General features: G+C 39.2%; 1 protein-coding gene across 1 annotated transcript in view; it reads left to right on the top strand.

Annotated features, from left to right (window-relative positions):
• The window catches only part of SHLD2 (shieldin complex subunit 2), an 85,344-nt gene that overhangs the window by 5,581 nt on the left and 55,907 nt on the right, over positions 1-23,856 (top strand). The window contains exon 2 of the mRNA XM_032838182.1: positions 23,594-23,643. The gene's annotated coding sequence lies outside the window, so the exon portion shown is untranslated. The remainder of the gene's footprint in view (positions 1-23,593; positions 23,644-23,856) is intronic.

The following is a 23,856-nucleotide window of genomic DNA, read 5'->3' as shown; positions in this document are numbered from 1 at the left end:
CCCACTGAGCAGGGACCCCGATGTGGGGCATGATCCCAGCACCCTGGGATCGTGACCCAAGCTGAAGGCAGATGCTCAACTGATGGAGCCACCCAGGCGCCCCTTAATAGATTTTATTTGTGACAGTATTTTATTTATTTATTTTTAAGTTGACTCCATGCCCATTGTGGGGCTTGAACTCATGACTCAGAGACCAAGCGTTGCCTGCTCTACTGACTGAGCCAGCCAGGCATCCCTATGTTTCAATCGTTTTTAGTTCACAAGTGCTTATTAGTACTTCATTAATCAGCCAGTTGAGTGTGGGGAGAGAAGAGAACCTTATACTAAGGGAACACCATATGCAAAAGCCTGAAGGTAAATGAGACCATGATTTGAGAGTGTAGGGTAGCATACACTTTGGTTAAAGGAATTTGATCATAATGGTTCGGTTTAAACAGAAATTTGGTTGAGAGTTGCCTGGGTGGCTCAATCAGTTAAGCATCTGCCTCTTGATTTTGGTTTAGGCCATGATCTCAGGGTTGAGGGATAAGGCCTGCATTGGGTTCTGTCTCAGCAGGGAGTCTGCTTGGGATTCTCTCTCTCCCTCACCCTCTCACCCACCCTCAAATAAATAAATTAATTAAAAACAAAACCAAAAACCAAACAATAGTTTGGTTGAAAAATGAATACCCCTAGTTCCCTTTTTTTCCTCCCAGCATTGGTAATTTTGGTGTATCATGGATTATTTTTCAAGCCTTTGTGCTGTAATTTTCAGGAAAATTTTTTCTAATACTTTGGTGTTTCTCATGGATTTTCAGAAAAGTTGTAATTTTCATTTTTTTGTCCCCTTTAGTGAGCATGTTTTTTTAGTAAGTAAAAGACAAACTATAGCCAAGAAAAGAACCTGGAATTTTTAGGATTTCTAGTGTTTTTCCTTTTAATTTTGATTTTTTTTTAAAGATTTTATTTATTTTTTTGAAAGAGATCACAAGTAGGCAGAGAGGCAGGCAGAGAGAGAGGAAGGGAAGCAGGCTCCCTGCTGAGCAGAGAGCTGGTGGGGGGCTCGATCCCAGAACCCTGGGATCATGACCTGAGCCAAAGGCAGAGACTTTAATCCACTGAGCCACCCAGGCACCACGTGTTTTTCCTTTTAAAAACCTTTTCTTCCTAATAAATAACATGCCATTCATATCTATTTCTGTAGTTTGGTTAAGTTTTCATTTTGCTGTCTTGCTGAATAATATTGAACAAAGGTTTTTATCAACTCTTGCTTAAGGGTTCTTTCCATGTTGTGAGTAAATGTGAAAACTCATTGTAGGAACTTTTATCTCTTTAAGCATAGTATGCAAGAAACAAATGAGGTCTCCTAAAAATTAGCTATACTAAGGTAGGATTCTGAATTCACCTTTATATAATTCATTATGCCTGTCTTTTTCTTTGTTTTTTAATTGAGATCTTTTGTTTTCCTTATATGTAAAAAGGACAGCGCATTCAATTATTCATCATCCCAGATGCCTCACCATCCAGCTACATTTATTGATCTATGTGGATGACTCTTTATAAATCCAGTCTTTATCCTAGCTTTCACACTTCTTTTTGGAAATTTTAAAGATTTTATTTATTTATCTTAGAGAGAGAGAGCAGGGAAAGGGGCAGAGGCAGAGGGAGAGAAGAATCTCAAGTAGACTCCGTGCTGAGCACAGAGCCCCACATGGGCTTGATCTCATGACCCCGAGATCGTGACCTGAGTGGAAAACAAGAGTTGGATGCTTAACCAACTAAGCCACCCAGGCTTGCCCCCCTCCCCCACTTTTTGGAAATTTTAGATCACTTGTGATTTTTAAAAAAAATTTATTTATTTATTTGACAGAGAGAGATCACAAGAAGGCAGAGAGACAGAGAGAGAGGAGGAAGCAGGCTCTCTCTGCTGAGCAGAGAGCCTGATACAGAGCTCAATCCCAGGACTCTGGGATCATGACCTGAGCCAAAAGCAGAGGCTTTAACCCACTGAACCTCCCAGGCACCCTGATCACTTGTGATCTTAATATGAGATTGAAGTTTGAAAAATAAGAAAGTGTAAGCTAAAAATTGAGGCATATTTGTGTGCTGGAGAAGCAAAAAGTACCTTCACATTCACCATGGAAAAGTTGTGAAGAAACTGACTTTATCCTGAAGTGCAGATGTGAGTGTAGTGACATTGAGTCTGCTCTTGGTAGAAAAGAAAAACATGAATGAGCCAGGAAGGATCAAGACCTAGACACTGGTCGTGGCTGGCATCAGCTAAGTAGCAGTGGTCTAACTCCAAGATAGTGAAGGGAACAGGTACTTGCTAGTTGAATTGGTTGGGATGTTTTGGCCCTTAAGCAACAATATCCAAATAAAAGTGGCTTTAGTCTAAGAGACTAAAGGTGCAAACTAAATGAGATTAATTATTATCTAACAAGAAGCCTGGAGGCAGGGCTATTCCTGTTATTGGTAAAGGGTTCAGAGATACTCTCAGGGAACCCAGAGCTTTTCTCAGTGTGACATTCAGCAAGTTGGTGGTATCTTTCCTCTTGGTCAGAAGATTGCTACATCAGTTCCAGGGGTCACATCCAGGCACAACTAAGTGCTATGTTGGAGAACAGCAGTTTCCTCCCATATGCGTTCCTTTGTTGGTAAAGAAAACCTTTTCAAAGTCCCGTCGGCCAGCTTCAGCTCTTTTAGGTGGGCCTTAGTAGCTAGGAACAGGTTCCATGCTGTGCCCTCACTGTGGAGGAGGCAGGAAGGAGAACTTTCTGACGCTCTGAACTTCTAAAATACAGATAGGCACGGCCAGTGAGGAAGAAAGAGCAGGAGGAATAATTGTGAAGTTGGCAACCAGCAGTGTTTGCTGTATTTGCCACAGAAAATAACTGACCTGCTCTGTGCTCTCTCTCTCATTTTTTTTTTTTAATTAAAGATTTTATTTGTCAGAGAGAGAGAGAGAGAAAAAAAAAAAAACACAAGCAGTGGGGGCAGGAAGCAGAGGGAAAAGCAGGCTTCAGGGAGCCAGATATGGGGCTCAATCCCAGGACCCTGGGGTCATGACCTGAGCTGAAGGCAGATGCTTAGCTGACTGAGCCACCCAGGCGCCCCTGCTATGTTCTCTCTTTTTGTGATAATGTATTCTCTTAGAAAATAAGCACAGTTTGAAAGGGGGGAAACATTCTTAAATATACCTCTGGGAATTATGCTTGTGGTTTCATGTTCTCTACATTGAGAAATCTAGAACCCAGTTCCCTTTGAAAACTCTCATTATGTTTCATGTTTTCTACTTTGAGACATTTGCTAAGTCTAGTTCCCTTTGAGATTTTATGTATGATCGTAGTTTTAGAATATGTCTCTTTTGGCTGGGAGGAGGGGGGGCACTGACAGCTTATAAGGCAATATCTTCATGCTGCAGTGTTTATCGCCAGTCAGGAGAACAGAATGGAAACTGATAACACATCCTCAGTTTCTGGGGGAAAGTCTGGGAGTTGTAAAGAAATATCAAATGCTCAAATGATTTCAATGGATCTTCAGATTAAGCTGCTACCAGCAACTTACTGGCAGTGGTATAAAACACAGGCAAATCAGTTACATCTACAGGAGGGGTCATCTGTTTGGTCTTTCTGTTGAAATTAGAAGTTCTTGTGTTTGTGCTAAGGACAAGTGTGACAGTGTCACTGGAGTCTCTGTGTTCTATAGTACACACTGTCAGAAGCACAGTTGGGGGTAAGACTCCTTTTTTTGAGAGAGTGCAAGAAAGAGCATGTGTGTGTGAACGGGGTTGGGGGGAAGGGCAGAGGCAGAGAGAGCATCCCAAGCAGGCTCCTCATGACCCTGAGATCCCAGCCCCTGAATCAAGTGTCTGATGCCATTGACTGAGCCACCCAGGTGCCCTGAGGTGAGACTACTTTGAAGATCCACGGGGCAGATACGTAAAATGGCCCTTTACATATATTTGCCCTCCACAGTTTTCTTGCCAAGGATGTCATCTTTATAATTGTATTCCTGGAGGGCCATCTAGAACCAATGAAACACAGAGAGATTCATCTTAGATTCTAGAATCACCAGCCTTCCACAGTGGAAGTTCCGATCAGCTATGAAAAAAAAAATGAGGTATCAATGAAGAGCTGTTCGTCCGTGGGAATGTCTATTACGGGGAGAAAAGAGGTGTCAGGACTTCCAGCTTCCAGGGAAGCTGTGACAAGAGGCTCAAATTAAAGCAAGTATGTATCCCGACCTTCATGTGTTTTTTTCTAGGTCAGACATAAAATGGAATTATTTTTAAATAACAATTTTTAGTATTTTTTAACAAGTATTGTAAAGAATGATAGACTTTGAAGGTCTTCTGTAATTTCATATTCTGTCTTGCCTTTTTCATTATACAATACAAACACCAAAAAAAAAAAAAGTGAAGAAAACATTAGAGAAGCAAACACAATTGGCTTTAAATTAACTAGAAAAAACTTAAATGGGAAAAAAAAAGTAAAAAACCTGAGCCCTGAGAAATTCCAGTTCCTTGCCTCTTATGGTTTTTATTTATTTTAACGTTTTCTTAGAGAAAAATGAAAAAGTGTGTGAATAAGAACAATAGCCTGCCCATCGGCCTGGAATGACTGTGCATTTTCAACTATAGGTGTTCCTTGCTGACCCAACTCTTGCTGTCTGAACTCGGAAACAGAACAGATGGGACAACAAAGGATGCTTAAATTTATTCCTAACTTATTTCTGCAGACTCATGTTATTTCTAGTCCAAATCCCTGCTTTTCTGTATTGGTTCTCATTATGGAACACCTATGCTTTCCTAATTTTGCTCTATAGCTATCAGTTAAAACAGTTAAAACTGGAAAAAAATGACTTCGAATTTTATTTTATTTTTAGAGAGAGAGAGATAGAGAGCTCAACTGAGGAGGGGGAAGGAAGAAAGGGGGAGAGAATTTTTTTTTTTTTTTAATTTTATTTGCTTATTTGACAGAGATAGAGAGCACAAGCAGTCAGAGGGAGAGGGAGAAGCAGGCTCTCTGCTGAGCAGGGAGGCCTGCACAGGGCTTGATTCCAGGATCCCTGGATCAAGACCTGAGCCAAAGGCAGCAGCTTAACCAACTGAGCCACCCAGGTGCCCCGAGGAGGAGAGAAATCTTTTTTTTTTTTTTTTTTTTTTTTAAGATTTACTTATTTATTTATTTGACAGACTGAGAGAGATCACAAGTAGGGAGAGAGGCAGGCAGAGAGACGGGTAGGCTCCCTGCTGAGCAGAGAGCCTGATGTTGGGCTTGATCCCAGGACTCTGGAAAAAAATGACTTTGAATTTTATTTTATTTTTAGAGAGAGAGACAGATAGCTCAACTGAGGCTTTAACCCACTGAGCCACCCAGGCGCCCCTAGGGGGAGAGAAGGTCTTAAACAGGCTCCACACCCAGCACTGAGCCGGGGCTCAGGGCTTGATCTCATTACCCTGAGATCATGATCTGAGCTGAATTCAGGAATCAGATGCCCATCTGACTCAGCCACCCGTTTGAATTTTAGAGTAGGATAAGACCTGAAAAATCTGAAATATGAAAGAAAAATGCTTAAAAATATGTATCTAGGCTCATAGAAGCACTCCATGATGTATTTACGATACTGAAAGTTGAAAAAACAATGACTAGATGTGTTCAATTTGTCCACTTTTAAAATTTTTATTTTGAAATAGTTTTATTTATAATAATTTGTTTTGACATAACTTTTCTTTAGAAAGAATTTTAGATATATAGAAGAGGTGTAAAGATACTGCAGAGTTCCCTTCACCCATCTTTACCTAATGATAACATCTTACATAGCTGCAATACGTTTATCAAAATTAAGAAATTACTGGGGCACCTGGGTGGCTCAGTGGGTTAAGCCTCTGCCTTCGGCTCAAGTCATGATCTCAGGGTTCTGGGATTGAGCCCCGCATCGGGCTCTCTGCTCGGCAGGGAGCCTGCTTCATCCTCTCTCTCTCTCTGCCTGCCTCTCCTGCCTCTCTGCCTACTTGTGATCTCTATCTGTCAAATAAATAAATAAAGTCTTAAAAAAATTAAAAATAAATTAAAAAAATTAAGAAATTACTATTGGTACAGGGAGATTTTTAACTGTCATTTCAGCCAAATTGTTGTGTTGACCAACATGCTTTTTACTGAGTTACCCGGAACTCTGCCATTGGTCTTAATCATGATCTATGCTCCTAGCTCTTTTGGACTGTCATGTTTTGTACCCTGTGACCTTCATCTCTTGTTCCTCAGGCTACAGATGACTGACTGCCTTTTAGGCAAGTACCCAGCCATGTCCAGTCTAAATTCTGGCCAGAAACCCATGATGTGACTTGGTCAGAAAAATGGCTTTCCAAGTTTAGTTTTATTTCTAATGCATGTGTCTTTTTATAATATCCTTCTCTCTACTTTCAGAACTGGTCGAAAAGTCTTCTTTTTAAACCAAAAAAGCCTGATCAGAATAGTCAGTGTTAGGTAACTGTGTCATACTTCACTGTGGCCAGAGTGTGTGTTTATGTGGGTCTGCTGGGGAGGGAGGGAGAGACAGAAGAAATGGCAAGAGATGAGGCGGGGCAGCTCATCAGATAGCTGGTCTCTTCATTGGACCAGTTTAATGGCTTTACCAGTATCCTCTATTGGTTGGTTATTATTTGCAATTTTTGAATCTAGAGATGGACATCTTTGCAGGTTCTAGAACATTTGCAACTGTTACCTCTTCCAATACTGTCTGTACCCTGTTCTATCTTCCTTCACTTTATCTTCTGTGTTTCTTACTCTTTTTGTGTTTTCCAACTTTTTTTCTTTTTGTGCTTCATTCTGTAGGTGCCCAGGGTCAGGCAAGGTGCCACATCATCCAAGGTTTGCAGTTTCCTGGGCCATCAAACGATGTAAATCTTGGTTATAAGACTTCAGGCATTGGTTTACTTTCTGATGACTGTTACCCTGAGGGTGTTGCCCTTTAGAGTTACAGGTTATTGTGGGGACACTCTCTTAGTAGGCTCATCATTGTGTATGGGTTCCATGCTTTGAATTATGTTTCTAGTACCCCATGACACCATCAAACAAAAATGTACATTTTCCCTCATGATCAAATGTCCTCATCAAAAGCAGCTCCAATGCTAACTTACTCTAGATTGCTGGTTTTCTCTTATAGATTTAGTTGGCTAATTTCCTTACTATATTAACTCTTAGTGGCAAAGAATTTGTTTTTTATGTTTCACCTTGTGTTTTTATTTGTTTTCATAAGAAGAGTTGGCTTGAATCTAGCTCTTCATTTGGAAAACTGGAACTTATATTGTTATTTATATTTCAGTATATCTAATATTGATTAGGATTAACTTTAAAAAATATATCCTTTTGTATTCTTTTTTTTAAAAGATTTTATTTATTTATTTGACAGAGAGAGAGAGATCACAAGTAGGCACAGAGAGGGGGAAGCAGGCTCCCTGCTGATCTGAGAGCCTGATGCAGGGCTCAATCCCAGGACCCTGAGGTCATGACCTGAACGGAAGGCAAAGGCTTAACCCACTGAGCCACCCAAGTGCCCCCATCCTTTTGTATTCTCCTTGAATTTGTAGTAGGTTTATAGATTCTTGTAAGGAGAATTGATATCTTACATTATTGTTTAACCATGAAAAGAGTGTGGAGCATCTCCCATTATGTTTAGACAGTTTCTTTTATTCCTCAGTAAAGTTTTTGTAGGCTCAGTTTTATTCCTGTGCACCTAATTATTTTAACATTTATTATTATTATTATTTTCAAAGAAACTCATCTTGATGGTTTGTTGGACTTGTTTCTGTTTTGTGTTTCGGTTTTAAGAGGCTTTAACCTGAAGAAGTTTCTCTATAATTTCATATAACCATTTTCTAAGACTCTATAATTACATTGTTTTAAAAATAAAAAATAGAAACTTATTTATGTATGATCTTTCTTTTTACTTTGATTTCCAAATTGGAATATGCTGGTTGTCTACTTTTAATTTTTAAAATTCTTTAATACATGGATTTGTCAGAAGATTTTAAAGTTTATTTTGTCTATCACACTTTACTCTGATTCATTAGTTCCTCATTGACCACCTGTCATGGACCAGATACTGGGGTAGTTGGTGAACAAGACAGACAAGAACAGAGCTTTTATTCTAGTGGGCATGTGAGATTTTGAGGACTGTTCTAGTTGGAAATCATAGGTGCGGTGCTACTTTATTTAGGATGTCAGAGAAGGCCTCTTTAAGGAAGAAACATTTAAATGGAAGCTAAAGTTTGCCTTGGGGCAACCTCTATGAAGACCCATGGGAGCACAAATGAAGGAAACAGCATGTGGAGATCTCTAATATAGGAAAGACCTTGGCGTATTTTAGGAATGGAAGGAAACCAGGGTGATTATGGTTGTCCATGCTTAGTGCTGGATGTTGTACCTTTGGAGAGGTAGATCACGTGGACAGGGGGTTTACATTTTACTTTTTGTGTAGCCGAAGCCCAACTGTTGTATAGCAGGCATAAATTTTGTCAACTACGAAATGTCGTTATCTCTCTATAACTAAAATTTCCTTAGCTCTGGAGCTTCTTATTTCTACAAGGTAGTAGAGGACAATTTTGCCAATTTAGGATAAAGTCAGTAGCTTCTGGTTTAGTTTAATTAATTCCAGGTTTACTCAGATCCTTAGGTAAATAATCAGTCCTTTGGATAAATTCAGTTTTTCCCACATAGTTCTCTACTTTTTTTTTTACTTTTTTTTTTTTTCCCTGGGGTGGAGAGTATTGGTAGAAGTGATATAATTTTCCCTGGCACTGAGTAGGGGCATCTTGTCTTTGGGCCATTCTCTGTCCTTGGCCATTGCTAACCTGTGCCTTGACTGGCTTAGTCTTGAATGGCACCATCTGCTCTGTTGCATCTGAGGTTGATGTCCCCGCTACTACCATGACCTCTGGTCAACAGGTCTGTATGTGCTGGATCAGCCTTGATTTGAGGCTCTTTTGGGCATCCTGGCCCAAAGTAAACTTCTTAACTGTTTCTATGCCATGCTGGTGTGCTTGGGTCTCTGAGGCAGCTTTTCAGGAATACGGTCTGGGCATGTCATTGGCTCTTAACACTGATATAGTGGTAGGTGTAAGGTTTTGCTAAAAACTTGCAGTTCCCTGAACTATAACTTAGAAAAGGGAAAGATGGTTATCTTCTCTTCTGGGTCCTTCCCCACAGACATACTAGAGATTTTTCTTACCCTTTCTCACCCCAAGACTTAGCTTCAGATGGGATAAGAGGTAAGAATTCTAAACTTCTACCTATTTTCTACCTCCCACCCCACCCCATTTTTTATGTCCTCTTGATTGTTGTGGGAGAACCACACTTACGCCATCACCTGCAACTTCCTGTATGCCATAGTTTACAGTATAAACTCTGCCAGCAAAGTTTTTCTGCTTTGTCATATTGAAAGCCAGGGTCTCAGAATTTAAAAAACTCTTAGATATTGCAAGTGAAATGCTTAGCTTTTGAGAATTATGGTTTTCATGGATTAAGGACCTAAATCTAAAAGCTGAAAGCACACAACTGTTTGAAAAAAAATAGGTGTTAATATTCATGATTTTATATTAGGCAACAGTTTCTTTCTCCTTCTTTTTTTTTTTTTTTCAAAGATTTTATTTATTTATTTGACAGAGAGAGACACATAGGAAGAGAAGGAACAGAAGCAGGGGAGTGGGAGAGGTAGAAGCAGACTTCCCGCTGAGCAGGGAGCCCAATGCAGGGCTGGATCCCAGCGTGCTGGGATCGTGACCTGAGCCAAAGGCAGATGCTTAATGACCGAGCCACCCAGGTGTCCCTAGGCAACAGTTTCTTAAATATGATACCCAAAGCACAAACAAACAAAGAAAAAATAGATAATTTGACTTCATCAAAATTCAGTACTTTTGTGCATCAGAGGATACTCTCAAGATAGTGAGATATTGAAGTACTGGTATCTTTTTCATAGAGAGTGAGTGGGTCCAGAGCTCAGGATAGACTTCTAAGCTAGAGATCTGTATTTTGTCATCATCAGTGAGTAGGCAGTGTGAACATGGTAATCCCAGGATGGTTGTGAGAAGAGCAATGAAAGGAGTCCTGAGGGAGTATGAGTCTCTAAGCGTTGAGTAGAGAAAGGAAGGAGTGATCTGAGAGGTTGAAAGAAGAGTATGATTGTAGAAGCTTCCTCCACCTGACTCTAAGTTCCTTGAGGGCTTGACTGTGCCAGGCTCATCATTTTATCCCCAGTTCTTGTCAGAAAGTAGGTGTCCAGTAGATGTTGTTAAATGAAAACTGAGAAGTCTTAAGAGACAGTGGTGAGCAGTGTCAAATGTCTCAAAATAGGTCAACTGACGTAAGGGCAAAGCATCGAGGAGATGATGGAGTGTCTTCAACAGAAGAATGTCAGTGGAGTCTCTGTGGGGGAGACACAGCCAGATTGCTGAGGACAAAGAGTGAATGGTTGCAAGAGAGTTGGAGACAGTGCAGACATTCTTTTCCAAAAGCTTGAAGGATAGTAGGTAGAGCATATGTTGTATCCAGATGAGAGAGACATAAGTATGGTTATATGCTTCACAGGAGAATTCAGAAAGGGAGAAGTGATACAGGAAGAAGGAGGTATGTGAGTTTGGCTGAACATTATCCTTAGGATTAGAGGGAATGGAGTAAAGTCACAGGGTTTGAGTAGGAGTAGGAATATAATTTCCACTAACATGGGAATAATGGAAGGAGAGATGGTGTCAACGAAGAAGTGTTTGGGAGATAGGTGAGGAATTTGGGGCCTCCATACACTTGATGAATTTTTCCAGTGAGGTGAGAGGGATAAAATCATTAGCTGAGATTATAGGGGAAGGAGATGGTGATTGTAGGGGAGAGTTTGGGGAGAAAGGGAGAATTTTGAGAAAGCCATTGGGGGAAATGAGAGGGCTAACTGAACAGAATTACATAGAAGAATTGTAATGACACATTTTTCTTGGCTCTGGTATATGTAGCTGTGTGAGTGATCTCCCCCCCACCCACCCCAGCCCCCCATCTCAGGGCTCAGCAGCCCGAGCGTCTGAGCAGACAATTTGAACGCGTAGATTGATCTTGGTCTGGATTTAACGAGCCAGTGCGGCAGAAAGGGAGGCAAGAGAGTCCAGCAGTGAAGGTGTTTGAAGTGATGGGCCATTGACTCGAGGCAGACTAGGGACAACCGAAACCAGAAAGTGGCAGCTGGGATGTGAAGTGGTTGAGACTGGATGCTGGAATTTAAGATTAAGTTAAATTGAAGCTTAACTAGGAGGAGAAGTTGCCGGTTATGACTGAATGCTAGAGCTGGCTATGGAATGGGTTTCTGAAGCAGAGAAAGTGAAGGTTACTGGGGTTGAGCAGATAAGGGAGGTGTAAAGCTCGGGTGCAGAGGAGTCAGCTTCATAGAAAGTGAATTGCTCAGAATGGTTCTAGAGCAAGGGCTGGGAAGATTCTGAACTAGATTCCAAAGTCTTTGGTGAATGTGGGAAAGTGACTAAGAGGTCAGTTGATGACAGAAACAAGGAGAGAGAGGTAGGAATAGGACAGACACCTCAAAAGAGGTACATGAGGGTGCACAACCTCAAAGGTGAACAAGGACTGACTTCCGTGCTGTACATTTGCTGAGAGCAGAAAGATTAGCTGCAGTCAGATTTTAGTTTAGACAAGAAGACTGCTGGAATGGTGCTCGGATTGGTTCAAGGTTTCGGGTATTTGTTCACAGGGGAAAAGTATAAAGGGTCATCAGGAAGTAGAGCTACTGGAGGACTGGATGGTGGTCGAGGAGGGGGAGAGTACCTAGCAGAAATGAGATCAGAGTGCAGTAATGGAGGGGAATTACCTGGAGGGGTTTATGTTTTGGATGATCGTGGTAATGATGAAAAACATGGTGGTCTTAGCTGACCTCCAGATTTTTATTAGTTTTGTAGGAAAATATGTTTATGCTGACAGACTGAGATACTGGGTTATGCACAGAGCTAGATGACTTCATTGATTTCAGGTCTACCTACCAATGTTTAGCAATCTGTGGCCTTTGCTCAGCGTGTCATAAAGAATCCTAGCATGGGGCTCTTTTCTTCTTTGGCGAGGCTTAGCGCTGGTGAGGAGGATGGCAGGGTGGAAGTGATTGGTACTCACCTGATCTTTTGACCTTGACACACTTGTCTCTAAGGGGTGGGTAGGTGGGTAGAGAAAATCCTGAGTCCGAATTGGGGTGCGATAAGTTGTCAGGACTTTGGAAAGCCTGATGCCAGTTTGAGGGGGAATGTTAAAAGTTCTGAGTCCCCAAAGGAAGGAATAGCAATAAGAATGATTCATGTTCTCCTTGATGACTTGAAAATTTAATACTATTGCAGCAATATTTAAATCATATTTGAGTTAAAAATTATAACCCCAAATGCTACATATTAAATGTCTATCTTTGGAATTAGAAAATGTGACAATTTATAAAGTTGCAAGACCATACCCTCAAAGTTTTACCTCTCCCATAATGCCTTTCTTAAAACCAGAGGTTCTACTACATTGATCTTTGGCATATTTAAAATAGGCTTTCAGGGCGCCTGGGTGGCTCAGTGGGTTAAAGCCTCTGCCTTCGGCTCAGGTCATGATCCCAGGGTTCTGGGATCGAGCCCCACATTGGGCTCTCTGCTCAGCAGGGAGCCTGCTTCCTCCTCTCTCTCTGCCTGCCTCTCTGCCTACCTGCGATCTCTGTCAAATAAATAAATAAAATCTTTAAAAAAAATAAAATAAAATAGGCTTTCAGACTTCCTTGGGTTACGGAATACTTAGAGTCATGACTCATGGTATTTTTACAGAGCCCTAAGAATACTGGTATGTGCTCTTGAATACTTACCTTGATAAGCACTGAGTAATGGATAGGTAGAATTGTTGAATCATTATATTGTACACCTGAAACTAGTATAATACTGTATGTTAATTACACTTCAATTTAAAAAAGCATAAAATAAAATAAATTTTAAAAAGAAATATTGGTGTGTATGATTTCACGATGCAAACTGAGAACAATTCTGCTAGCAGAAACCTTGGATATATAACTGTCTCTGCCTCTCACAAAATAATAGATAACGTTCTAAAGAAATCACGTCATAATATTTTCAATCTTTTTTTTTAAGATTTATTTATTTATTTGAGAGAAGGGGGGAGATAGCAGAGTGAGTGAGAGAGAACACCAGTGGAGGGGAAGGGCAGAGGGAGAGGGAGCAGACTCCCTGCTGAGTAGGGAGCCCAGTGCAGGACTTGATCCCAGGACCCTGGGATCATGACCTGAGCCAAAGGCAGACACTTAGCTAACTGAGCGCCAGGCGCCACTTTGTCAGTCCTTTTAACCACTAGGCCAGTCCACCTGACATCATTTCTTTTGTCATCTGTTAGAACTTTAACTCAAAGGCTAGGTGGTAGCAAGTAAGAGTTAATGCAAATTTTGGAGAGAAAATATGGCATTTTATTTTTTTGTTTTTTTTACGAAATATTTAACAGTAAGACATACTCAGTAAAGAAAACTTGGAAAATACAGGAAAAGAGGAAGAAGGGTCGCCTGTGGCTCAAATCGACCATAGATGATGTTTTCATTTTTTTTTAAATTTAGTTTTTTCTCTTATATTTTGATTATTTAGTATTTTGTTGGTTTATTTATTTTAGGTAACTGTGCTTATACTATGAGCCTATATTTGTAACCTGCTTTTTCACATAGCATTATTCATAACCTTTACAACATCATTTGTGATGACTGCATAATAGAACTAATGTGCCACTCTGTATTTAGTCCTTCCCCTAAAATTAGACTTTTTGAGTACAGTTGACTCTTGAACAATCCAAGTTTTAGCTGCACGGGTCCACTTACATGCGGATTTTTTTCAATAAATACAATATAGTACTGTAAGTGTGTTTTCTTGTTTTTAGAATTTTCTTTATAACATTTTCTTTTTTCTAGCCTTATTGTAAGAATATAGTATGTAATACATAATACACAAAGTGGATTTTAATCAGCTGTGTTATTGTCTCAACAGTAGGCTGTCACTTTGGGGAGTTAAAATTATACTCAGATTTTTTGATTGTGTGGGAGTTGATGTCCCTAACGCCCACTTTGTTCAGGGGTCAACTGTATTCTAATTTTCTAGAATGTTAAACCATGTTGCAATATGTGCATTTACATAAAATTTTATCATATATTCTTTATTTATTTCAATAGTATAGATTCTTGGAAATGGATTTGTTTGATCAAAGTCTATAAGCATTTCTGGAGATCCTGATACATATTGCTTAGAAAAATTCTTAATGATAGGGTAACATAATTGGCACTTTCTGCAGTGACTGTAAATTTCACAACTGGGCAGAAAAAACACCAAATGCAATAAGCATCATTTGAATACCTTCAAATCTACGCAGGGGATATGAGACTTACATAGATGGCCATATCTTGATAATGGAAAACATTTTTTTTCTTATTCAGATGCCTCCAGGCTGGATGATGACTGAATAGGTAACACACAATATTTTGGATAATTGAATGGCTGATTTGATGAGACAGATGATGGCTTGAAGCCAGTGTGAGCTATGGAGTAGAAAGCAAAATGGTATTTCATTTCAGTACACGTATAGGTTCTGAGCACTGAATCCATATGCCAGAATCTCTAAGGAGGTATTACTGCTTTATTATTAAGGATACAACTCAGGAATAGCCAAATGGAAGAGCCGTGTAGGGCAGGGTATGAGGGAAGGAGTATTTCCATGCCCACTCTGGACATGTTACCCTTCCAGCACCTTGATGTGTTCAGCAACGGGAAGCACTAACCTTGTTTTGTTTCGTTTTTTTAAACAGATTTTATTTTAGTGATGGAATTCTCTATTACTTCTCAGAGAATAGTTTTTTGTATTTTGGTTTTCATTTTAAAGACATTAACCAGTCTTCTTGATGCCCTGTGCAAAAGTGGGTTCCATCATATAATTTTGAGAAGAAGCTGCGTACCATATCCCTTTCCCACTTTGTGATTAACCATGAACATCAACTTTCATCAGCTTAATAAGGGCTCAGGGAAATGATATTACCACTAACAATTTAACATTTATTGAGTACTTAGTATTTTTGTGGCTCTGTTCTAACAATCCCACATGTATTCATCTTTACTGGTCTGTCTTCTGCAGTTACATCCTTTGTTTACAGATGAGAAAGTTGAGGTCCACATTGGTAAAATAACTTGCCCAAAGTTACTAACATGGCTTAGGAGGTGGAAGAGCCAGGACTCCATCCCAGATAGACTGGCTCCAGAGGATTTTCAAGCACTACATTGTACTATTTGTAACTGGAAAGAAGACTGGTTTAGTGCAGTGTTTCTCAACCTCGTTTAACAATGGAAACTCATTGTCTTTCAATATTTTTACAGAGATTAGTTTTCCATGGAGTTAACTGGGAAGTGTTGCCTTGAGCTAGCCTGCACTGGTGCAGTCTCTTAAACACCATTATTTTAGAATAGAACTTTTTTTTTTTAAACTTGGTTCTCTGTTCATAATATTAAATGCTATATTTATTTTTTTGTTATTTTGAAATGTTATTGAAAGATTAGTATTCTGACTTCATTTTATATTTTCTTATAATGACCTTCCTAGGAATTTTTTAAAAGGTCAGCATCACTTTATACTACTTTTGAGGTACTAAAACAGATTAAAATCCAAGTCAGTATTTTACTCTGCTTTCTGTGCTCTTATATTATTATAATTTTTAAAAAAAGATTTATTTACTTATTTGTCAGAGAGAGAGAGCACAAGCAGGCAGAGTGGCCGGCTGGGGCAGAGAGTGAAGCAAGCTCCCCACTGAGAAAGGAGCCTGATGCGGGACTTGATCCCAGGACCTTAGGATCATGACCTGAGCTGAAGGCAGCTGCTTCACCAACTGAGCCACCCAGGCGTCCCTATTATGATTTTTTAAAATAAAAATTAAATTTCTTTACAAGATAAACTGACAGCTTTTTAGTGCTATGGGACATGAGAGTAACTGACCATTTTGAGTTTCAACCTTGCTCTGCCTCTTTATAGACTATGTGACCTTAGAAAAGTTACTTCATTTATCAAAACTTCTGTTCTTTCCTCTAAAAGACAAGGTTAATATCTTGCAGAGTGGCTGTGGGAATCAAATGAGAAAAGGTGTGTAATGTCTGACACGTAGAAAGCTCATGACAAATGTGAATTGGTCTCAATTCTATACCATGAGTGAATGCAAAAATAGTTGGAAAAGAAAGGTCGGTTTCAGTTTGAACTGCCTCAGTGTTATGCTGACATCAGCTACATTTCTGATAAAGTGATGTTTTCCTGATACAGGCTGTATGGGAGTTAAAACCAGTTTCCTTCCGGCTTTCCAACTGACATAATAAGCAAAACCTGACTGGGCAAACATAGACCTTTTTATTAGATCACTTATTATTAATGTTAAACTAGCCCTGGTGCTGACTTACCCTGTTCTTTCTTGAAATTTCACTGTTGTCATTTAAAATCTGCCAGACCTTCAGAAGCTTCACAGAATGCTAGAGGGTTTGGTCCATCTTCCAAAACATGTGAAGTTTATTTTTCAAAGTGGTCCTCTACATCCAGCAGTATGTTCAAAATCATGCATGTATGACAAAAATAACTTCTATTTTTATATTTGCTGCTGGAGGTTTGTTCCGTTTTCCTAACTGTCAACTTTGGAGTTTAGGGGGCAATATTTAACACATCTAACCAAAGCATGAGTAATTACTGAAAACAGAACTATTAAAGGAAAGATCTGTGGAGATTTAGCAATTTCCCAGTGACTTACTCCTTAAGCAAAAAGAAAATGGGTTTGTTTTGAGTTATATATGGTGGGATCTCTAGTATTCTATCCTAAGTGCCTCCTTGACCTTGATATCTAGTAAGCACTCAGTAAATACTTCTTGATAGACTGAATTTGATTCTAATCCCAATTTTGTACTTTGCAACTTCTGTAAACTTGGACCTTCTTGAATCTTAAGCTTCAGTTTCCTTTTATATAAAAAATAGCGTACCAGTATTTGTGTCTCAGGATTGTTGTAACAATAAAGTGTTCATGTATTTAAAGTAGTCAACACAGGGACTCCTGGGTGGCTCAGTTGGTTAAGTGTCTGCCTTCGGCTCAGGTCATCATCCCTGGGTCCTGGGATCAGGTCCCACATTGGGCTCCTTCCTCAGCGGGGAATCTGCTTTTCTCTCTGCCTGCTGCTCCCCCTGTTTGTGCTCTCTCTTTCTCTCTGACAAACAAATAAAATCTTAAATTAAAAAAAAAAAAAGAAAAGAAAAAACACAGGCACAGCACGAGGCACCATAGCGGACACACAGTGCATTGCACATTTTCCCAGATGCCTCACTTTGTTCTTCAATAATATTCTCTTCAGGTATTTTTAAAGCACTTTCTCATTCCCTAAACACTTAGAAGCCATGTTTTAAGAGCGAAAATGAGTGTTTGCCAGTTAAAGCCAGTTAAACTGAATATACATTCCTCTGTAGCCAACACTTGGAATGTTTCAGCAAAAACAAGTGTATCCCTGACAGCTCTTGGTTTGAATTCTGGCTTTACAACTATGCTATGACCTTAGGTAGGTTACTTCACCTTCTGTAAAGTATTGTGAGGTTGAAATGAGGAATAATATGTATAAAACATCTGGTTCCAGTGCTTGGTTTGCCCAGGCGCAGAAGAGATTTATTATCCTAAATTGAGAGTTTTATTTAATCTGATAATTTAGGGGCACCTGGGTGCTCAGTTGTTAAGCGCCTGCACTTGACTCAGGTCATGATTCCAGGGTCCTGGGATCGAGCCCCACATCTGGCTCCCTGCTCGGCGGGAAGCCTTTCTTCTCCTGCTCCCACTCCCCCTGCATGTGTTTCTTCTCTCGCTGTGTCTCTGTCAAATAAATAAATAAAATCTTTTTTAAAAAATCTGATAATTTATATAATTAGTTTATGTATATTGAGTGCCTACTCTACTCAAACCCTGTTAAACCCCAAAGATATAGATGTAGTGAAAAGAAAGGCCATGTGTACCCCAATGTTTATAGCAGCAATGGCCACGGTCGCCAAACTGTGGAAAGAACCAAGATGCCCTTCAACGGACGAATGGATAAGGAAGATGTGGTCCATATACACTATGGAGTATTATGCCTCTATCAGAAAGGATGAATCCCCAACTTTTGTAGCAACATGGATGGGACTGGAAGAGATTATGCTGAGTGAAATAAGTCAAGCAGAGAGAGTCAAGTATCATATGGTTTCACTTATTTGTGGAGCATAACAAATAACATGGAGGACATAGGGAGATGGAGAGGAGAAGGGAGTTGAGGGAAATTGTAAGGGGAGGTGAACCGTGAGAGAGTATGGACTCTGAAAAACAATCTGAGGGTTTTGAAGGGGCAGGGGGTGGGAGGTTGGGGGGGCCAGGTGGTGGGTGTTAAGGAGGGCACGTACTGCATGGAGCACTGGGTGTGGTGCAAAAACAATGAATTCTGTTATGCTGAAGATAAATTAAAAAAAAAAAAAAGCAGCCAGGAAGATTGTGAATGATTATGTAGGTGACTGAAGTTGGCCTCACCTAGAATCAGTTTCTGCAGAAGTGGCATTTTATTTTTTAGATTGTATTTATTTATTTAGAGAGAGTGTGAACGTTTGAGCAGGGGGAGGGACAGAGGGAGATGGAGAGAGGAAAGCCCAAGCAGGCTCCATGCTGAGTGCAGAGCCCGATGGGGGGCCTTGATCTTACGACCCTGAGACCATGACCTGAGCGGAAACCAAGAGTCAGGGCTGCAATTGCATTTGATATGGCATTTTTTGAATGTTGCATTTCTCTATTAAATACTAAAATTAAAAATAATGTCAAGAGATAGGTTTATGAATGCTAAAGCAAACTAGGTAAATTTTGCTGTTTAAAAGTTTTTTTATCTTCTGCTGATATTGTTCATTACAAAAAACACCTTCCTCTCCTATACTAAAATTGAATGCAGGATATTGGTAAGACAAATTTAATAAAATATTTGACCCATTTAAAAATTCACTTGAATTGTGTAGATATCATATAAAATTGATTCCTACCCTGGCAGACTAAGAATTGCAAAGCTGGTGCTAAGCGTTTTATGAGAATTCCTAACAAATAGGAAATCTTAAGGATGACATTGACATTATAGAAAAAGGTTTAACTTTGAGGGGTACCTGGCTGGTTTTGTAGGTGGAACGTGTGACCCTCGATCTTGGGGTTGTGGGTTTGAACCCTGTGCTGGGTATAGAGATCACTTAAAAATTGAAAAAAATCTTCAAAAAAGGTTTATAATTAAAATATTAATAATGCCCTTATGAAATTAACCATAAGGTTTTTAAAGGGATGCCAAAATAATCCACATTTCTCTGATAGGATGTTAACATCTTTGTATTGTGATGTAAAGTTTCTTGTGTCAATTGAGCTATAATTCACATAATGAAAAAATTCCAGGGGTGGTAAGGATGTTCACAATCTTGTGCAACCATTATTTGGTTCCAGACCTTGTTCATCACCCTCAAAGGAAACTCTGTACCCGTTAAACAGTCGCTCGATGTTTCTCCTTTCTCCCAGCCCCTGGCAGCCGCTACTCTGCGTACATGTCTGTTGATTTGCCTATTCCGAGTACTTCATATAAATGGAATCATACTGTATATTGCCTTGTGTGAATGGTTTCTTTCCCTTCGCATGTTTTCAGGGCTTATCTGTGTTGTGGCACATATCAGTACTCATTACTTTTTAATTTGTAAAACATTATTTATTTATTTGTTTATTTATTTATTTTAGAATGAGAGAGAGAGAGAGAGAGCACGAGAGCGCATGAGGAGGAGCAGAGGGTCTGGAGAGGAACAAGCAGACTCTTTGCTGAACTCATTCTCCTGACCCTGAGATCCTGACCTGAGCTGAAACCAAGAGTCAGATACTGAGCCCCCCAGGCGCCCCACTTCATTCCTTTTTAAGGCAGAATAATACCCTATTGTATGGATATACACATATTATTTATGCACTGGTTGATGGATGTTTGAGTTTTTTCCCCTTTTTGGCTATTGTGCCTGATGCTACTATGGTCATTTCTGAACGTTTTTGTGTGGACATGTTTTCAGTTCTTCCAGGTATTTACCTAGGGTGGAATTACTGGGTCACATGGGAACTCTATGTTTAACTTTTTGAGGAAACACCAGACTTTTTCCAAAGCAGCAACATCATGTTTTGTAGTTTTTAATGCTGAGATACTTGGAAGAAATGAGAGAAAAGTTTATTAAAATGTTAACCTGAGGGGCGACAGGGTGGCTCTGTGGGTTAAGGCCTCTGCCTTCGGCTCAGGTCATGATCCTGGGGTCCTGGGATTGAGCCCCACATCTGGCTCTCTGCTCCACAGGGACCGTGCTCACCCCACCCCCCCCACACCTACCTCTCTGCCTACTTGTGATCTCTGTCAAATAAATAAATAAAATCTTAAAACAACAACAACAACAAAAAAACCCCCCCAAAAATGTCAACCTGAGACTATTAGTACTCATGACAGCCCTTCTGACAAGCTAGCTGGAAGTCTCAATTTGCCTATTTACTTTTCTGATGAAAATATTAAGATATAAACCCACACCATAGAAATAGTGTCATATTTTTTATGCCCTCTTGTTCCTCTACCCACCCCCTTCTAAAAGTTTGAAATATGATTGGAGTTGATGATGTTTACTTTCATGTAAGTATTGGTCTCTAAAAGTGATATATTGAGGTTCCTGCTCTGCTTTTCCTTAGTGGGTTTCATGTTTTATTACATAGGTTACTAATGTAGAGACATCAAACTTTGCTCTTTTTTGTTTTTTTTTTTAAGATTTTATTTATTTATTTGACAGAGAGAGATCACAAGTAAGCAGAGCAGCAGGTAGAGAGAGGGAGGAAGCAGGCTCCCCGCTGAGCAGAGAGCCCGATGTGGGGCTCTATCCCAGGACCCTGAGATCATGACCTGAGCTGAAGGCAAAGGTTTAACCCACTGGGCCATCCAGGCGCCCTGAACATTATTCTTTTAACAGAAAACATTCTTGAAACAAAATTCAACATAGATTTAATTACTTATGATTAAATTTTCTTGGATATACTACTATTTTTCAAAAATACCACAAAAACACTTCACCCAGAAATCTTTATGTCAAGGATATTGTGTTAATGTAGTAGGTAGTTCAGAAATGCTTTTGCCTTCTCGGCTGATGACATTATTACCTGTGTCCAGACTTCCATTTTTGTCAGTAGTCCTTATCAACTATTCAACCTCCTACATTTGTTCTAACAAATATTTATATAGCCTTCCTACAATTACATAAAATGAAATCATTATAAAGAAATAAAGTAAGTTGGTTTTATTGAGGGTATAGAATTTTAGAGCAGAAAGGGTGCTCAAAAGAAATAACATTTATGGAATAATTTCTGATGCCAAATTGGAACATAAGTGCTTTTGATGCCATATCTCATTTAAAGTGACAATCTATATGAATTCTGTGCTTGGTAGAAGAAATGAGATGATCAGTCATTCCAAAAAGCTTGAAGTATTGAAGTGCGCTCTCTCTCTCTCTCTAAGATAAATTAGTATTTATTCCTGTGTGGGTACATTATAGAGATGATTTGTTTTCTTAGAGTAATCAAAAATTAACGGAGTTCGTTTTTAGGTAAATTTCTCTCAGGTTTTACACTATGAAAATCAGTATCATTGTGGACACTAAATATGTTGTTTACTAAGTTCTGTAATTTTAGCCCATACTTTTCAGTTATTTTTGCAATTATTTTGGTGCCTAAAATAATTTATGTTATCATGTTGGGTAACTTTATATCTGTTTTGTTTCTGAAATATCTAAGAACAGGTAGCTGCATCTGAGCTAGAGAAATACTAGGTTTTAATCAGATCTTTTTGTCTGAATACTGACTCTTATAAAAGTTTTTTTTTGGGGGGGCTGGGACATGGTATTAAGTTCACAGTCGATAAGCTTCTATACTAACTAGAAGTAGAACAGAAACTATACAAATCAGAAATCTGTCTCAAAAAATTAAAAATAGAACTACATATGATCCAGCAGTTCCACTTTTGGGTATATATCTGATGGGAATGAAATCATTATCTTAAAGAGTTATCCACATCCCCATATTCACTGCAGCATTATCTACAATGAAGACACAGAAACAACCTGAGTGTCCCTCAATTGATGAATGGATAAATAAAATGTGATACACACACATACACTGGAATAGTCAGTAATAAAAAAGAAGGAAATATTATTACCTACAAAAATAAAAAATGGATGGGACCTGAAGGCTTTATGCTAAGTGAAAGACAAATACTGTATGATCTCACTTATATGTGGAATCTAAAAAAAAAAAAACCTGAAGTCCCAGAAATAGAGAACCAATCCGTGGTTGACAGAGCAGGGGTGTGGGGGATAGGGGAAAGGTGTGAAGGTGGTCAAAAGGTACAAATTTCCAGTTATAACGTAAATTAATTCCAGGGATGTAACGTACAGCATGGTGACTGTAGTTAAAAATACTGTATTTCGGAGGCACCTGGGTGGGCAGGACCCCAGGTGGGCAGGACCCCAGGACCCTGAGATCATGACCTGAGCCGAAGGCAGAGGCTTAACCCACTGAGCCACCCAGGTGCCCCATAGTTACTGGTTTTTAAAGGGAAAGAAGTCAGGGAAATTTTGGAGGTCAAGTTGTATATCATGAAAACCCAGTTTAGTGATATATACATACTTAGCAATAGCGTAAGTGATCTCCGACCAAAACCTGATTTCTAAGGAGGAATAGCTTTCAAGTCCGATGGAGTATCTGCTGACACCATATGATTCTTGGTGTTCAAACTGGTCTTGTTGCCAAGAAAAAGGAAGCTGTTCCTTCAGTTGGAAATTGTAATGCATTTCTCCATAGAAAGAATATGGTCCAAATAGTACTTTTAATTCTAGTTATTCATTCATTAAGTAAATATTTTAAGCTCCTGAGAGAAAGCATGTACTGTGTTACATACCATTAATGTTTACAAGGATACAAAGTTGAATGAAACCAGGTGTGACATAGTGTCTAATCTCACATAAGAACTATTTTTTGCTTGCTGTGGGAGAACAAAAGAGGTGGTTGAAAGTCATTTAACATGGCTACATTTCTTCCTGTCTTTTTCTGTGGTTTTCAGGTATGTATGGAGTAAATTGGTTTTTCGTGACTGCCCGCCTCAGCTTTATTTCATAAGTTTGTTTCTTTGGAAAAATGTTTCCCAAGCTTTATAACAAAGTATCACTGAACTTGGAGAAGACAGCTGTGCATACGTTAGAGACTTTGCCTATTTTGAAATGGAAAAATTCTTGTCTCAGTATTACTGAGTTAATGTACAGTTGGTACAAAGTTTTCAATTCTATTGCTGACTTGCTTGGTGAGTAAATGATTGATCACAATGAACTAGAACGTGTAAGATAAAACACGGTGACCTGAGTAGTTTTTCTGGTACAGCCAATTCTTTGGTGTCATAAGTATTTTTATTAACAAATTTTCTGTTTCTCTTGGATAGTCAACGTCTCTCCCTCTTTTTCAGGAGACTTATGTGAAAGGATTGGAAGAACCCTTGCTGTTTGAGTAGATAAGGTAAGCAGTCAAGTAAAGGCTTCAGTATTATGACAATTGGATTGGTTGATTTGATATAAAAAAGGAATTTTAGTTATTTAAAAAAGTGAATTATTAACTGTGTTAATAATATTTATATCTACCATCACTGTAAGCACTTCATGTTCATTATCTGATTGAAGCCTACCAATAGTCCTGTGAGAGATACTATTACACCTGCTTTATAAAGTAGGG

The sequence above is a fragment of the Lontra canadensis genome, unplaced genomic scaffold (genome assembly GCF_010015895.1).
Source record: "Lontra canadensis isolate GAN:19392208 unplaced genomic scaffold, GSC_riverotter_1.0 scaffold3, whole genome shotgun sequence".
Taxonomy (NCBI): domain Eukaryota; kingdom Metazoa; phylum Chordata; class Mammalia; order Carnivora; family Mustelidae; genus Lontra; species Lontra canadensis.
The sequence above is the reverse complement of the archived record's forward strand: the minus strand, read 5'-3'. Positions and strand labels throughout refer to the sequence as shown.